Source organism: Perna viridis, chromosome 14 (assembly GCF_037379345.1).
Source record: "Perna viridis isolate PV_CMFRI_1.1 ecotype Kerala chromosome 14, ASM3737934v1, whole genome shotgun sequence".
Lineage (NCBI taxonomy): Eukaryota > Metazoa > Mollusca > Bivalvia > Mytilida > Mytilidae > Perna > Perna viridis.
In genome coordinates, this window is record NC_142458.1 from 7662928 (window position 1) to 7676055 (window position 13128).

Sequence of the window (13128 nt, forward strand, 5' to 3'; positions counted from 1 at the left end):
TAGTCTTTTTAACATTTTTTTAACAGTCTCTGCCAAGTTTGAAGGGCATATATGATATGTTCAAATTATTACAATAAAACAATCAAAACAAGTATGAAATAATAAATTGAAAAATGATAAAAATTTTGTTTAAGTAATTATACTCTTGTGTTAAGAAAGAAGTCAAAAAAAATCGATGTTGCCATTACTATATACTATATTCAGTTCTTAATTCATAAGTCTTGCTTTTTTCTGATCATTGCAATTAATACTACATATATTAATTTAATATGATAAAGAAAAAAGATTTTTTTTGCAGTTTTAAAAATAGTTTAAAATACTGAATGAACAGAAGTTTAAGTTTATCTAATATTTATGTATATAGAGATCAGGAACAATTCATTTTGTACCTTTTACAACTTTATAATAGTCCCTGGAAATTTTAAATTTAGGTTACAGACCGCCAATTCAACCAGTGAGCATTTGGAATGTACGCAAAATAGTCCTACGCAGAAAGTTTCTCATAGTACTGTGAAAAAAGTAATAATTTTTTTAAAAAATTTAAACAGTGTCTGAAAGGAAAAACGTTTCTGTACATTTTATAGGTGCATTTTGCTTCTTGTGATGTGAAGCCTAATCTCCATAATGATTTCTAAATATACCCCTATCTTGTGAAAACACTGGGATTTCCCATGCTATTTATAGGCCCTTCACTTCCGGTGACCAGTACTGCACTGCAAGTCTGTTAACCCCACATGCCATTCTGAGGATTGTGGGCTGACATAGGTAGAATCATGCTGATATATAGTACTCTGCAGGTTAAAGTTAAGGTAAAGTCCAGAGAAGCCATTGAATATTGTGAAATTAGCAAAGAAGCCTATGGGAAGTGGAATTAGTGGTTTCTAGCTTAAAAAGTCCCTACCCCAAGCAAGAATTTAAAACGTCTGTCTCACATTACAACAAAAATTATTGCTATGACACTTTTCACTGATAGATTTGTTTAGAATATAACATAGTGTGCTAGTTAGATCTCAAAGGAAAACTTGAATTTACGAAATTTCCTATATTTTATTAAGCCATGTCGATATTGCGCTTGCGTGAAATAACCGGAAGTCGACAGGTAAATTAACTAATTTGCGGTTTACAGGTGAAAATACAAGTTTAACAGGTAAAAGTATTGCTAATCGTATTCTCTTTTATATTTCCGAACAACTTATACATTATAAAAATGAAATAGTCGCAAAGTTCTACTGGGAATGATTCGTATGCATTTACGAAGCTCGAAAACATATTTGGGTAGCTTTTATCTACTGGAAATCGACCAACCCATGTCACGATATAGAATGTTTACATTTTAAACGATAAGTTCATAAACGTATAAACGTTTTTTTATTTCTGTCTTGGATATACAGTTACTTTGTATGCAATTAAAATTTATAGTGGTTCTATCATATTTAAGTTCCTTAGCAGTTAAACAATAACGCAAAATGTCCATGATAATCATCAATAAATATGAAAATAGGAGATGTGGTATGATTGCCAATGAGATAGTCATCCAGTTGTTATTTGTTTTAAAATTTTTGGCTATCATATAAGGTTGTTCATCAGAATCTCTTAATGTCCATACATGTACATGTATGTGGATATAGATATCCATGTACATGTAGCTGGCATGGGACATGCATTGTGAGTAATTTGGATTGCTGATATTATGCAACTAAATTCCGGCTTTCATGGGATTTTGAATCATAAAAGGGTATTTCGAGTTAAAATTATATGAAACAGGTTTTTGTCACATACAATGTACATGTGTATGTTTATAATTAGAACTTGTTTTACAAAAATGTGTGTACAATGCATGAATTCACACTTGTCATTTGCTCCGAGGGACCCCAGATTAGTCTCTGAATAACCTTTTGATGTCAATGATACAATGTAATTTGAAATTGTGAAGTCATTGATCTTTAAGTAGAAGGAGAATGCTGTCAGAAAACAACAGTAAAATTTTATATTTTTGTCAATTGCATCCACGAGTGAAAAATGTCTATGTTTCTTATCTATGAAAAATTCTGCTTCTCTGGTCTATCCTGACATAGTATGTTGTAAATTTCATGGGGAACTTAGTAGTAAAATATTGATTTTTTTACCTTTAAGCATGTGTTTTGATGGTCATACATGTGTTTATGTGTCCGAATCAACACATTTGACATAGTTTCTCCAAGTGCTCTGTATTGGCAGAGAAATTTTGTCACAAAAATCTTGGTTTCCATTGCAAGAATTGATTGAGCATATATGTTGTAAGCAGTTTTGGTTATTGTACATCGAATATCAACTTTTCACATGGTCACCATGCATGCAGGCTTTTTGGGGAAATTGCCAGATATTCCAGACTGGAAAATCAATGAATCCCCTGGCTAGGATACATTTTGTAGGTGTCTGAAAACCTACATAGACACTCAGCAATGTCAATCTTGTCAATTCATTGTTTATCTGTCTGTTCTCCATTTAACATAATATGTAGTGAACAATTTTTGACATTGTCTTATTTTAAATTAATTGTTGCTTAAGTGTAGGTTTTTTGTAAGCATCAGGCAAGACAAATAGGAAACATGTTAGAATGTTAGAAAAATAAGGTTTTTGACAGAGTTATCTGCCCCTTAAATTATCATTTTCAGTGCATTTCAATGAAATTAAAATTCAATTTACCAATTTAAGTGATATGGAAATCTTGCTTTTTTTACCTTGATTCTGATGGTATAAATAGTCAAATTCAACTTTCAAAATTAAGTTGTTTTTTTTTCATATCATGTTTGACCCACTGCTTGATTCTTACAGAGACTTATCAGTGTATGCTGTAAATTATATGTACTGTATTACAGTACCCAGCACATATTTTTACCATATGGATTGATGCAAATGTGGATGATGAAAATTTTGCAGGAGTTCACCCTTTTTTAAAAATAGAGTAGCCATCAAAAGATAAGTTATTAGCCTTCCAATTTTGCTGGTTGACGGCTTCTATCATTGTTGCATGTAAATTGTTGTAATTGTTCATTGGAATCATTGGACCTCCCTTTTGAATTAAGAAGTGGGACGTACATCTGGCATACACCCTCTTTATTTTTATAATATAATACCCCATAGAATTTTAACCTGAAGTTTAGATTCTTCATCTAGAAATTTATCGAAGATCCTACTCTTTATTTGCTGTGTAGGCAGATACAGTGTACATGTACACTATGTACAAAACATGTACATAGGTATGTATCTTAAGGAGGTAGACTTAGGGTAAGGGACATAACTTTTGAAATCAGTGATATGTTTGTACTATATTTTTACTAAAGCCTATCATGCTTTCATTTGATACTGAATGAAATCAGTTGAGGTTGCACTATACAAATGGGATTTAGGTGCAACTGTTACGTACACAAAATTTACCCGGTCTAATTTTGTAAAACTTATAAATAATAGGTGAAACGTGGTGGGAATATTGATTGTGGGTAGTAGAGCAATTGTACATAAATAGATGCAATACTTGTGAGGTAAAGAGGTGTAAAATGCATGCTTTAAGCTATCTGGAAAGATTCAGGTCCTCACTGGATTGGATTCTCTTCCCTGAACCAACTGGCTGTTTTTCAAAAATGCAAAATTTTGCATGAAATTTAAGAATTAAAATGATGAACAAATGAGCAGAAAAATGTACACTTTTTATTTGTTTTTTTACAATACTACTATGCCAACTTTTTAAGTGCCTGATTTTTAGAAAATCTGTTTTTTAACAATTTATTTTGGGAGGCACCCAAAATTTGTTATGAAAACGGATGTAAATTTTTATTATGTTACCATGGCTACAGATTTTCATAACAAAATAGAAATTAAAGAATATCTATCTTTTTTTATGGATCTCCATAAGGTAAGGTTTTGAAGAATATATACTTTTTACAGGGAAAATTGGTTGGATTTGCTTGTTCTAGTGTCTCAATATAGCTTTATTTCCACAAATTGTCATAAAGTTATCTGCAGTGACCTATCTATCTAGTGGAACCTGATGCTTACATGAGACGTATGTAAATTGGTGAATACAAACATTCCAATGAATTGTAAGTCGTGTCCCTTACCCTAGGTCTACCTCCTTAATTCTCTTCTAATACCTATCATACATGTAGTTTTACACAAGTTTGAAAGTTAGTGTTCCTGTAAAATTTGAAAAGGGCAGGGTAGTCAAGATGAAAAGGGGCTTTTTACAAATACATGTATGTACATTGTAGCACATTTGGGGCAAATTGAATACACTTCTTGCAAGGATTAACATCTACATGTACATGTATTTAGGGAGTTGACAGAGAAGGGCAATGTGCTTGTAAACCCATAAAAATGCAGGACCCTGCATCCTCACTTATTTGTCTGTAGGGAACACAATGAGTTTCTGTTATTTTCAGAAGGTGTGACTTAATGGAATATCCCTGAATTTCTTCCCATCTGCCAATAGAACGTATATATCTGCCCTACAAATTTATAACAAACTTTCACTAGCCATAAAGTCCACCCCCACCCCAAGATATAATTGTTTTTGCCCTTTTTGTCACTCTTCCCTGGAACTACTGCTCCAAACTTCATAAAACTTTGTAGGTTTACAGTTAGGACATGACATGTGATATGTACATGTAGTTGTATGTATTACCTTGTATCTATGATCCATTGAATTTTGTGTGGGTTATACCCCTTTCAACTTTGGAATGAGGGATACATATTTTAACAAACATTAATTTTATTTTCCAATATACATGTACATGTAAAGTCATATACTGTACATACCATGACTGATCACCGACATAGTAGTGTACTACTCTTAGAGTGGCAGAAAAAAAACCACTTTCGTCTTTTAAGATATTTTCGTATTTTTTCGCTATAAAAAGTGGTAGGGCTTACATATACCACTCTTAGTACATTTTGTACAAAAGATAGTAACAAATAAATTTCATAGTGAAAAAATTAGCTCTTAAGTACCCCTGCAAGAGTGGTAGACCACTATGTCGGTGTTCAGTCATGCTTTTTTATCTTTCAGTACTGTATCTTTGACTTGCCAGTTCATGTATAATTTGATATTACATGTTGAAAAAAATGGCCGTTATTACTAAAAATTAAGTATACATGTAGGGGTCAGACAGAAGTTTTTCGATATATATCTCCCAAAACGATAAGTTGAACCAAATTCTGAAAGAGTAAAAGTGTTATGTATGATGAGATCTATCAGTGCTCGAATTTTTGTTTAAATCTTTTAATCCATGTTGGAGTTATTGCCCTTTTAAAACGTTGCTATTTTTAGCATTATTTCTTTCAAAAATCTTCTCCTCTGACACTACCAGACCAATTAGAACCAAACTTGGTATGAATGTTCCTTAGGGTGTTCTGCATAGAACTGATGTAGGATTTTTTATCTGTAGATGAACATGGCTGCTGCTACTGAAAATAAAACATATGGGTTAGACAGTTTTTTTCATATACCTCCAAAACCATTAGGTTTAGCCAAATTCTGATGCAGAGTTAAATGTTTAGCCTGATGAGTTCCATCTGCGGTCAAATTTGTATGTAAATCTGTTGAGCCATATTGGAATTTTTGCCCTTATTTGACATCTTTTTGCTAATTTTAATGTTAATCCTTACAACAAATTTTCTCCTCAGAATCTACTGGATAGAATTTAATGAAAATTGATATGCTTGTTCCTTAGGAATTTTTATCCAAGAAAACAAATTTTCACTTTTACAAAATTAGTATGTTGCTAATCAACCCAGGTGAGCTTTAGGCTCATATAGCCTCTAGTTTAATACTTACTTTTCAGCATTTGTATTAGTACATGTACATGTATAATACAATGTATATTTGTTACTACATGAAGTACATACATGTACATTGTAATATTGGAAAGTTACACCCTTCATTTCAACACAACTTACTTGTTTATGAAGTGTGCATACTGTATATATTATGTTTAAAAAAAGCTTTTTAAAAAAATAGGCAGGTCTCAGAATATTTTAGACTTTTATGTTCTTAATTTTAAATATATTCACCTCATGATTCTGTTTAAAAGGCCAGTTTTTAAAATAAATTGGTTTGAGAAAGATACATGTGTCTAAAGTTTACTATTTCATGTCCTCTTGCAATTTAAGAGTTATCTCCCCTCCATAAGGGAACCTTTTTAGTATTTATCTCCATCCAAAACTGTTCAAAATTTTTTAATTGTTTTAACCATGATTGAGTCATCCCCTGCCTGATTCTTTTGATTAGTTATAATTAATCATTCATTAAATCTATTTGAAGAGCTGAGTAGGAGTTTTGAGGGTTGAAATTTATAGGTGTTGTGAATATAAATAACACAGCAGGTAATAAAATTTCCTTTTACTTGTAGTGAAGTTCGTGTACATGTAAATGTGTTTTGAAATTCTGTTAATGATATGTGCAGTACCTGCACTGTTAAATGTAAATTTTATACATGTGCATACTTGCACCTGAGAAATTTAACCTGCTAGGGATAGGGTAAATACTAGTATGTGTTGGAGGCAATAACCCTGAAATTGGTACATTTACATAAATTCACATTAAAATAAGTTATTTTGGGTTTTTAAATGTCCCTGATATAAAGTGTTGGATAGCTACTAAACCATGTCAAGTACTGATATTTTAGTTCAACTGCCATTTATGCATGTTCATGTACTTGTATAGTGGAAAATTTTTCAATTAATTCTTAGTGAATAATAAATAACTTTTCTAGAAAAGCAGAGGATGCTTACCCTACCGGTGCACCTGGTCCATGCTCCCAGTTTTTAGTGGAGATCCGAGTTGCTCATTTACATGTATTTTTGTTACTTTGTATGGTCTTTGTCCGTGGATTACATTCTTTTGATTTCCGCTAGAATCTTGGTTCCCTTGATTACTCTTTTACATAAGTTCATTTATTCCATATCCCCTTATTGTACAATTAATGTACAATGTATATGTACAACATATATACTTGCCAAGAATATGTGCCTTTGTAGTAATTCCATCAGTTCTTTCTTCTTTTTTTTGTGGGGGGGGGGAGGGTGTGGTGGTAAATGATAGTGAATCAATATACATGAAATATTAGGAATCTAAATACTGTGAAAGTGCATACAAAAATGTATATTATTGTTCGTGGGGTACCAATTTTCATGGTTATTGTTGGTCTGATTAAACCACAAAATTTGGTTCCCAACAAAGAGGAAATTTCTCATTCGTTTGTGTGATAGGGTTTCAAATCCACGAATTCAAGAATCCATGAACTGATATTTTTCCCTAAACCACGAAAATTGGTAACTACGAATAAAAGTATTGTATATACAATGTAAAGAATATGCCATCTACATGTACATGTATTTTACATGTATAGAGATGTACATATATGTAGGCTTGTTATGATCATCCTAGTGCATCAACCATTAAATTACTTGATTTTGCCTACATGTACAAAATTGTACCACAAATGTTGAACCACCCCTAAGTCCTTTACAGTGCACAGATAAGCCATACATGTACTTCAGGTCGGGGCAACTTAAATACATGTACTTACCTGCAAATTGCCAATGTTTTAGTGATGATTAAATTGCAGATAATTTCAAATTGTATATATTAATTAACAAGACTTTGAGTAGAACCCCTCGATGATGGATTTGGCTTCCTCTTTCGATAGATTTGGTTATGAGTACTTCTTGTATACAACTAATATTTTGATTATGATCTTCCTACATATTTGATTTTAATGCTGCTGATGAGAGGTTACTCCTTGAAACACGTGTACAGCATGTAGAAATTTACAATATACAAAACTGGTATTTGTACTTCAAAAGAAGGGATATACATGTACATGTACCTTCAGTGTTCTAGGTTTCTTTTTCCAACACCTAGGACAATCAGAACTTTGTTTCGGAAATAGTTCTGCTTTTAGTACTATTTCCCTTTGACAAGTTGAAACTTGAATTCATAAAAGGATCTGTTAAGTTTGGAAAACAAGTTTTGATTGTCAGAAAGTTATATTTTTCATTTTGAGCTTTCCCATTGAAACCTAACACTTTCAAAAATTCCAGAACGCTGCCTCTACTGGTGTGGCACACTAGTCTCCATTGTAGGTCTACCTTGACATGTCGGTAAACACCACTTCCACCAGCATAGTGATGTACATTTGTATTTACATTGTATATCTATTGACCTGGTAAAAATGTTGTAAGGAAAGATTTCAAATATTTACGACTTAAAATTTGGACAAGATCTAATCGTAAAGTTAACAAGGATGCTTCTGACATAAGACAGAGATTATATACAGTATTATCTTCTTAAGAGTTTGACAGCCATTCAACGATTTAAATATATATAATAAATAGGACACACAACATCTGTTTATTTCTATTTTAAATAGCATTTGATGGGATATTGTTTCTTTTAAAGTTAAATAAGGTGACGAGTTTGGTAAAGATTTTTTTTTATAAATTGGTTAATGATCTGGTGGATAATATATAGACTAAAGGTTGTGTCACAGTGTCGTGATGATGGACTTTTCTTGGACTGAAAACTATAGAGCTACTTTTATGTTTGTTTTAACCTAAATTTGGATACATGTTCTTATGCACGTACATGTTTACAAATTACAGCTGTTTAATACAAATTGAATGTTGGTACATGCAATGGAGTGCCAGTATATTAATTGTATAATGGAATAAATGTGAACATACCTGCTATTTGCAGAATTGAAAAGTGATTCTGATTAACTTCTGACCAAGTGATTAACAGACTATTTGACTAGAGTTACATACATGTACATTATCTGTATTATATGTAAAGTGATGATTTTTTGTGTAAAATATAACCCAGGTTTTTTTTAGCAATTTAGTGTTTAACCCTCGAAGGCAGAGTCAGGTGATCATAGCATTAAAACGGAATAAAGAACCTTTATCTTGGAATACTGTGAAGCACTGAATTTGTAATGTTGATCTTACAAGTGGTATATATTTAAATGAAAGTCTTATTCACTCAGTGTGTCATGCATCTTCATACATGTACATGTACATTAGCTGGATATAATTAGGTTGTCAGGAACATGTACTGAAGCTAGAGTATAAAGAACAGCTAAAAGACTTAAATGAACTGAATTATTGACATGTATATGTAAGAGGTAAGTAATTGTTATAATTTCATGGAAAAGTCAACCTGGTACATGTACATGTATTTATGTTTCTTCACTAGGTTGTAGTACATGTATGTTTCAGTTTTTACTTCCAAGAATTAAAGTCAATTTAAATTTATTTTATGTCAAAAACATGAATTTTGTCAGAAATCAAATACCAGTACCTTTCTATGAATTTTAATGTGAAGATTAGTCATATTGTCAAGTATTCAAATTACTTTGGGTCCAGGATTTTTTATCCAGTACCATTGAAATTTCAATATATACCTATGGCCATGGCATAGTACAGTGATTAATATTTTCTCATTAATCATATTATGGACTTTTTCCTATCATCTGGTGAGCTTTTAGCTGCAAAACGTAGCTCTAACTATTTTTTCGCAAAATCAAAAAAAGAAAAAAAGATCAAGAGCTACGATTTCGCAGCTAGTGAGCTTTCATTTAGGATGAAGTACACACTTTTTTATGGTGTGTTCATTTGTTGTTTTAGTTCATTTTGACCGTACATTCAAAGTGGGATGGTTAAGGCCGTTTTATACTGCTAGTTTAACATGCGCCCGTCCACGTTCGGGAGATGTAGGTCATACATTTGTAAATATGTTTTTATGTCTATATTTGACTTTTTAGTTTATTTTTCTAAGATTGAGTGTCAACATTCTGTTACCATGGATTTTATTACTTTTGTTGTTGGGGCTTTCTAGAGCTTTCTCTGGAGAATGTGTGTTTTCACCCTTTGGTGACCTCTAGAAGAAGTACATATATTTACTAGTTTCATATTTTTATGAAGGTTGTTCAATACATTTGTTGCATATCACCATATTTGTTCCTTTTTCTCTTGTAAGTAAATTTGAACAACCTCTGATTGTTCAAGTACATTTTCAAAATGCAAATAAATTTTGATTATGAAATTAAAAGACTTTTGCCTTGTAGGTCTAAAATGTTTGTTTTAAACCTACATATAGCTTCCATGGTAGATTTTGTCCCTCTTTCCCTTTTTTCAACATTTTCACTAGTTAATTTTCACTGGTTACCTTTGGGGGTTGGGTATTTTTTTATTTTAACCAAAGAACCTCTATCAGTAGACTTGCTACAAGTTGTCTTCATTATACATGTACATGTATATACTGTATATGACACTAAAAAATTATGTAATTTAGTCTCTCTGATAATGCTTCTAAGACTAACTGCCATGCTCTTCTCTCAACAATTAGTATATTTGCTGTCAGAGAGATACATGCAATTAAGAGAGTGGGACTTGTAGGAAGTCTGAAGACCCATGCATGACCTTGAGCTGACATTTTTCATCATGGTGGTGGTGTTGTCTTTGACACATTTGCCATTTCCATTCTCGTTATATTTATCAGTTATCTCCTCTTGCTTTCATTGTTGATTTTGTCCCCCCTATTTTAACATTTTTACTGGTTACCTTTTGGGGATAGGTAAAATTTTGATTGTAATCCAAGTACCTTTATCAATTATCTCCCTTTGTAAATACTTGCCTTAAATAAATAATGGGTATCACAGTGGAATGTAAAGTGAAATTTTACACAAGTACATTGTCATGATCCATAAATAATTTAGATATATGAAGACTGTCATTTTTCCATCTGGGTCACTATTTAAATAATTTAATCCTTAATCAAGCTGATGTAAGTAAAATATGGGAAATTTATTTAAATGTCTCTGTTACTAAAACCAGGGTCTAATTTATATTGTTTTGTTTATAAACTCATTGAAACCACAATTGTGGAGTTGTTTGTTTGTTTGTTCTTTGTTCTTTGTTTTTTTTTTTATTATCATTATCGTACAGTTTGCGTTTTTTGTTTCATATTTTTTTTGGGATAATGAAAAATTCTGTTGTTTTTGTTGTCCTCATAAAAATCAGATCTGTTGGTAAATAAACTTACACATTTCCAGTTCCATACCTTTTGTTCAACATTCAGATATTGTATTGCCTGCATTAAATATTGTTTTATTCAAAAAAGTGATTTTGATTTTTGCACTTTTAAAACATTTTTGTCTCAATTATTATATTAAATGTGAGTTTTTACGGTTGCAATTTTAATATGTGACGGTACATGTACGTGTACGTTGTATATGAATTTTTTTACCATACCTGTTTACAAGACAATACAATGTACATATACATGTATGACTTGACTTAATCCACATTGTCCTACAGGGACATACATTTTGTACATGTACATATACACTTTTAGGTCAACCACTGCAGCTCTCCATTTCTTTATGTCTTTCATCGTGGTTTTTTTTTCTCCCTATATCTTTCTGATATTCTTTAATTCGGAGGACTGATTTCTTTGCCATTTTTTTTTTGCCATTCTTTCTTTTATAGACCCTGGACCTGGCCCCAGTCCTAAGCATGACATGGCACATGAGAGTTCTTGTTTCTCAATGTGTGGTTTGTCCATTTTTTTGCTTGTTATTGTTTGTATGAATGTCACATTCTTGGTTTTATCCTGTAAGTTCTTGTTGCTGATTTCATTGAACCATTTTGTTCCAACGATGTTCCATAAGTAACAGTCTTTATAAAGATCAGACAGTATGTGATTCGTGCATGTCAAAAACCTACCAAATTCACTTTTATTTCTTGTTCTAAGACAGTTACTGATCACAAAACTGGTCTTAGTTTTTCATTTGGTCGTTGCACATTTTAGATAAACATTATGAAGTTTTTACATGAAATTGGCTCTTTTCAAGAGTTATTGATCTTGATTTGGTTACATTTGATTGATTTCAATGGGATATAAATGTATGATTTTCCGAAAAGTGTAGATCTAAATGTAGAAATGATTATCGGTATGTGAAAATATAGCATAAACATGTATAGATTGAAAAAGCATCGTTTGTTTGGTGGGGTTTTCTATACCATGAATCACTTTACCATTGGCAGTGTCTGAATTTTATATGGACTGGTACTTAAGACACCAGTTTATTGGTATATTAAAACTGATTTTTTAAGTCTGTAAGATTAGTGCATATTTTCAATCAGTTTTCCTCTATTGAAACTTCATGAACTTGCCTTTAGCCTAATACATACTTGATCAAATTTTTATATCCATTTTGCTGCCTCTGTTATGACACCGCTGAATACTGAACTTGTCCTACCCATGGCCATTTTGTTTCAGTTTTTTATGAATTTTGAACCTCCACATCAGAGAGCAAGGTGATTCTAGTAAAAAATGCTGAAAATCATAAAAAAATTCGGGTCAGTCAGGTTACTGGAAACATAATTTTTTTTAGGCCTTATATAGATACTTGATCAAATTTCAAATTTTATATCTGTTTGATCCAAGAGTAAATATCACTGTCCAAGTGCTCCTTTTTATCCTCGTACATGTATGTGTAAATAATCGAAAATTTTAAATATTTTAAGCACAAATACATTTATGTATTATCACTTATCTATTGTCAATAAAATACATGTACATGTTTACTCTGTGGTTGGAATTTCGGGAGTGCTTAATGTTTTTCATCACAATTAGATAAGAATATTTAATGAAATTCATAAACTTTTACATAGAATGTTAATGAATGATTCATTGAAATTCTGTTGTTGTTCAAATTCTAGTTACTACGGTACAAACATGTCAGCGCTGAGATTTAAGATTTAAAGTTATTTTAGGTGAAACTATCATGACAAACTCATATATGTACTAGAGTCTAAAAATAGGAGTCAATGTATTGAAGATTCAAGAATAAGTGATAATTAGTTTTTTTTTTTTGAGTCAAAATAATACTCTTCTGATGGAATGATAATAAAGTTTTCCCTAAACATTAAGATGACTTTAGAAAACTGTTTTCATGGGGTATAAATTCTCATGGTTTTCATGGATGTTCGTAAAAAATCCTCACATACTAAAACAAAAAAAACTAACGGCTACCCAGATAAAGTATATTGCAATCATTTTGTCTCTCCCTCGGTCTGTTACACTTT

General features: G+C 31.7%; 1 protein-coding gene across 2 annotated transcripts in view; it reads left to right on the forward strand.

The window, feature by feature from the left end:
• Window positions 1–1077: 1077 nt before the first annotated feature.
• LOC148597991 (rho GTPase-activating protein 18-like) overlaps window positions 1078–13128 on the forward strand; it is a 48415-nt gene continuing 36364 nt past the window's right edge. The window contains exon 1 of one of the 2 annotated variants that reach the window (XM_088560723.1): window positions 1078–1147. The gene's annotated coding sequence lies outside the window, so the exon portion shown is untranslated. Of the gene's footprint in view, window positions 1148–8372; window positions 9162–13128 lie in introns of those variants that run through there. The other variant, XM_088560724.1, reaches the window with a different exon arrangement.